Source organism: Macrotis lagotis, chromosome X, assembly GCF_037893015.1.
Source record: "Macrotis lagotis isolate mMagLag1 chromosome X, bilby.v1.9.chrom.fasta, whole genome shotgun sequence".
In the NCBI taxonomy this organism is placed as follows: domain Eukaryota; kingdom Metazoa; phylum Chordata; class Mammalia; order Peramelemorphia; family Peramelidae; genus Macrotis; species Macrotis lagotis.
The window spans coordinates 650588901-650593972 of record NC_133666.1 but is presented as its reverse complement, the minus strand read 5'-3'; positions in this window follow the sequence as shown (position 1 = coordinate 650593972).

Genomic DNA, 5072 nt, shown 5'->3' with positions numbered 1-5072 from the left:
ATCTGGCAATTTAGGGATCATTGGTAATTTTGGTTGAGTAATAGAAGCAGAAGCTAAATTGCAAAGGGTTGAGGATCAAGTGAGAGAAGTGGAAATATTAAGTATAGATCACCTTTTTCTAGGATTTTATCTGATAAAGAGAGGGAGAAGTATCGGATGAAAGTCTGGGAGTATAGTGAGGTCTGGTGAAAGCTTTTTTTTAAAGGACAGACCAGAATTTGGGTGTATTTGAAGCCCATAAGAAGGAACCAGTAAATAGAAGCTGGACGTTGAAGGGGGATGGAAAGAAGGGGCAGATGATTGAGGATGCAATCTGCTGGAGAAGATGGGAGGAGATGGAATCGTGTCCATGGAGAGGGGTTGGGATAGGCAAGGGAAACTACCATATCTCAGTCAAAGATTCAGACAAAGGAAAAGAGAGTAGATGATATCAAAGGGGCAGCCCAAAGAATCTGAGATGACATCAAAAGGTTTTGAGATGAAGAGAATGGGAGCAAAGGAAGCTCATGTCTTTAAATCTCAATTTTCTTAGTAAAGAAACTAAATCCTCATCCCAGAGATTGGGATTAGAGAGTTGATTGAAAAGGAAACAAAAGTAGATGGGGCGGCTAGGTGGCGCAGTGGATAAAGCACTGGCCCTGGAGTCAGGAGTACCTGGTTTCAAAGCGGGTCTCAGACACTTAATAATTACCTAGCTGTGTGGCCTTGGGCAAGTCACTTAACCCCGTTTGCCTTGCAAAAAAAAAACCTAAAAAAAAAAAAGGAAATAAAAGTAGAATAGGATAAAGAATCCTCACAGGGACCCTATGAACAGTCAAATGGGAGAGAAATATGCAAACAACTATGTACAAACAAAATAGAGAATAAATGAACTGAGAATCATAGCAGAGGGAAGGCTCTCAGATTAAGGGAAAGGTCCCAGGACTCTGGTTGAAACTTGAAGGAAGCCAGGAAGCAGAAATGAGGAGGGAGAGCATCCAGGACACGGGGTCAGGATGGGGGAACCAACAATGAAAATGAAGAGTCTGAGGATGGGCTATCCTGCTTAAGGAACAGCAAGATCCAGTGTCACTGGATTGCAGAGTATGGAAGGAGGAGGAGGACTATGAGATATAAAAAGGCTGAAAAGGTAGGAGGGATTCTGAATTTTAGGGATTTGTATATTTACTCCCAGAGGTGATAAGGGAACCATGGAGTTGATTGAACAGGAAGATGATATGGTAAGGCTTGCATTTTGGGAAGTTCACTGAGAGCTGAGTAAAGGACTGATAGGGGTGGGGAAAAACTTGAGGCAAACACCAGTAAGCAGGCTATTAAATGCTGAAGAAGAATGACAATTGAGGAAAGACCATTAATTAGATTGGGTGGTTAAATGAACAGCTTTGGAGGAGAGCAAATTTCTCTTGAATCCTGGGGCTAAAAGCCAGCTTGCAGATGGTTCAGAAGAGAACTAGAGATGACTTTTTCACAGGGGAAGGGGTGTTCCTGAATTCGTGGGTGAAGGCAAGATCAAAGGTATGATGATGGTTATGTATATATGTGGATTGAAGTTGTGTGTATTCAAGGAAGAATGAAGGAGGAAGTCATTGGAATTGAATAAATTGAAGAATTGGAAAGTTAAGGAATATCAACACGCCTGATGAAGTCACCCAATAGGAGGGCAGGAATGGGGGTGGGGAGGGAGCTAAGCATTGAACTTTGAGAAAAGGAGAGAATATGTTCTGGGAGTTTGCAGACAATAATCATTGGGATGTGGATTGGGAGATAAATTTAGATGTCATGAACCTCAAAGGAGGCCAGATTGCTGAGCAACGGGAGTGGAAATATATAAACCTTATATAGTGGAAGGAGGGAGTAAGGAATATTCTGAGTCTTCACTGGGGAAGGAGGGGGAAATGTGGGTCTGAGAGGAGTCACCAGGACAGAATGGAAAGGATTCGCTGTCATTCCAGAGGAGCTGGATCTCATTGAATGCCTGAGGATGGAAAGAGAAAAAGAGGAAGAGGTTTTAAAGGAAAGGAAGCTTCTAATTAGAGAGTCTGGGAATTCCAGGGGCCACAGTGGAAGGAGAGGGCAGATCTGGAGGGGAAGAGAGAAGAGGAATGGGAAGCAGGGCTTGTTTAGTGCTGGGGAGCAGGAGTGGTATCAAGCGTCTGTATCACGGAGAGTAAAAGGAAGTAGGAATATGCTAACCTGTAAGGAGTCGTTGCTGTTTATCCTTTGTTTCTTGAAGACCAGCGACATCAAAGGGTGATATCTGGACACTTGCCTAAAATAAGACTTAAATGAAGCAGAGTTGCACAAAGATGTCAACCCTATTCTCTCTTCTAGGGTCACTGACGTCCAATGGCAGGACAAAAGTCAAGATGATGGGTGATGGCAATGGATGATCTTGGAGTCTTCCATATCTAACCAAACTGTCACCTGCTTCAGCCTCTTTCAGGATCTAGGGAACAAATTGTTCTCATCTGCCCATTCTGCAGGGAGAAGTCTTCATATGCTTGGGTAGATATCCTCCAAACTCATCCATGGGTGTGAGGCCTGTGGGTTACCCTCAACCTGGTTTAGCTCATCTGCTGAGTCACTTTACTGGAATATGAACACTGCACTTATTTCCTGAAGTCACAGGTAAGAGTTGGTTAAAGGTGGACACCAAAGGTGAATGAGCAGCTCTAAAGAGGCTTTGGCAAGCCCTCATACCAGCAGAGAAGGTCCTCTCTGAACATCCCCTTACAGAGAATCAGTGGATGAGAGAAGGTCCATTGATAATTGGTAGGTTCAAGGTCTGTCTGCATCTAGACCAGCCCCTCCACTTCCTGGCAGATGATGCTAGTGGAGGAGTTGAGAAGAACTGAGCAAGAGATGATGATGCCCCTGATATGCAGCAATAGAGAAGGATAGGCCCCTCAAGGGAACAGAAGAAAGGCAACAATCTCTGCCTTCAAGGAGGAGCCTCGGTCTTGAGGAATCACCTGACGCCACCACTCCTTTTATATAATTTTCCCACTGTGGCAGCCACTTCAAACAGCCTGAGTTTTTTTCAGAGGGGATGAATTTACATAAATTTAGGCATTCTTGTTAGGATGCATCCATAAGTCCCAGCTACAGGTACTCTTTTGGATTCCCCTATGGGCAGCCTTTTCCTTTGTGTTCTGGGAAAGGGAAGGGGACTAAAGAATAGACTAGGCACTCTAGAAAGAGCTTAGACTACAGGTGGTGAGATATTGCCCTCAGGAAAAGGACTGGAATGACCCAAGCACCCTTTTATTCAATTATCCAATTGAAGAGTTACATAACTGGGTGTTTAAAGAAACCAACCCACTAAAAGTCAGAGGGCTGGCAACCCTGCCAGTCCATTAACTTGTGCTAATGAGAGACAGGTTCCGGCCTGTCCTGCCCTACCCTTCCAGACAGTTTGGCCCAGGGAAGGGGAATGGGCCCACAGAGACCCCACCCTCCTGAGCCAGATATCCCCCGGGCATGGCTATCTGTTCCCAGGGAAAGGAAGGTAGAAGAGAAAGGGAGTCTGAAGGGAGGACATCCCTACAAAGGGTGGGGGAACGGCAACAAATTAAGAGCAGAAGATTTTCATTTTGTAGGTGGGTAGAGTGAAGGAAGGCATTGCCTTAAAGAGTGGAGAGGAACACGGGAGGTCCCCTACTTAGGGAATGAGGATGCAGGGAATGTAAGGGATGGGGGAGACAGAGAGAAAACTTTCCATTGGTGGGGAGCTTGAAGAATGTCCTTAATGAGCAAAGGCAGAGTTGACAGAAAGATGTCTCCATGGTGGAGGAGAAACCCTATCAAAGTATCTTAGGGAAGGTTAGTTTGCATTGAGAAGGGGATGGGGGGAAACTGAGTGAAGGGGACTCCAAAAATAGGATAATCTCACGGTCCCATACTGAGAGACCTAAAAAGAGACTTGGAAGGGAAGAATTGAGTGGAGGGGACCCCAAGCTGAAGGGGGCGGAGATATACTGGGGCAGGGGAGCCCTCCCATAGAGCAGCGGCCCTGGAGTCAGGAAGGCTTGAGTTCAAATCCAGCCTCAGACACTTCATAATTATTTAGCTGTGTGACCTTGGGCAAGTCACTTAACCCCTTGCCTTGCCAAAAAAACCAAAACCTAAAAAAAAGAGATAGCTATCATAATAAAGAGATTTGGGGGAGAGGAAGGATATGGGGGCAAATAAATGGTAGAGACCCCCTAAGAAAAGACCTCACTGAGTGGGAGAAAGAATCGCTTAGTCTATTTGCCTCAGTTTCCCCATCTGTGATACCTCCCAAGGTCGCCGCGAGACCCAAAAGAGGCATTCGGAAGGTGTTTTTTTTGCAAATCTCAAGGTGCTATGTAATTGTGGCCGTTATCTTTTGGGGCGGTTGGGGGTCACGCTGAATTATTGTGCCAGCCCTGGCACCTGCCGGCCGCACCCACTAGCTGCGGGCAGTCGTCAGCCCAGCGGGGCAAGTGCCCTCCCCTTGACTGCCCCCCTGCCAAAGGAGCTGGAGGAGGAAAAGGTCAAACGGCCCCGACTCCGTGCTGCTTTGCACTGGCATACAGCGGGCGCCCGGTTGCCCCCTCTGCAGCAGACAGCGGCCTCCCCGCTGCTGGTGACGACTGTGCCAAGCGCTGCTCGGGAGCGGGAGACCCCGCCCCGGAGGCGCTGGGGGAGGCGGGGCCGGAGGCCGCCAGCCCCGCCCCCAACCGGGCTGAGGGCGAAGGGGAGGAGACGGCGCAGGCGCAGTTCTTCCGCCCGCCCCCGGCCAGCTCGGCCGTTTCCTGGAGAGCGCAGGCCCCGCCCCCTTCCTCTCCGCCCCGCCTCCCTCGTTCCTCCCGGCCGGGGCTCCCGGCGCCCGGCTGGACACCTTGCACGAGAGCGCAGGCGCCGCTCCCCTCCCCCTCCCCCCTGCGCGGCACGTCTTCCGGGCTCCGCGGACTCGGCAGTTTCCGCGCTGGCGCGGGCGCCGCTCCCCTCCCCCCCGCCCCCAGCCCTCTGCGCTCGGCTATTTCCGTGAGCTCCCCTGCGCCGGGTTCGTCTCCGCCCACCGGGGGGCGGGCTCGGCGCCTCGCTCG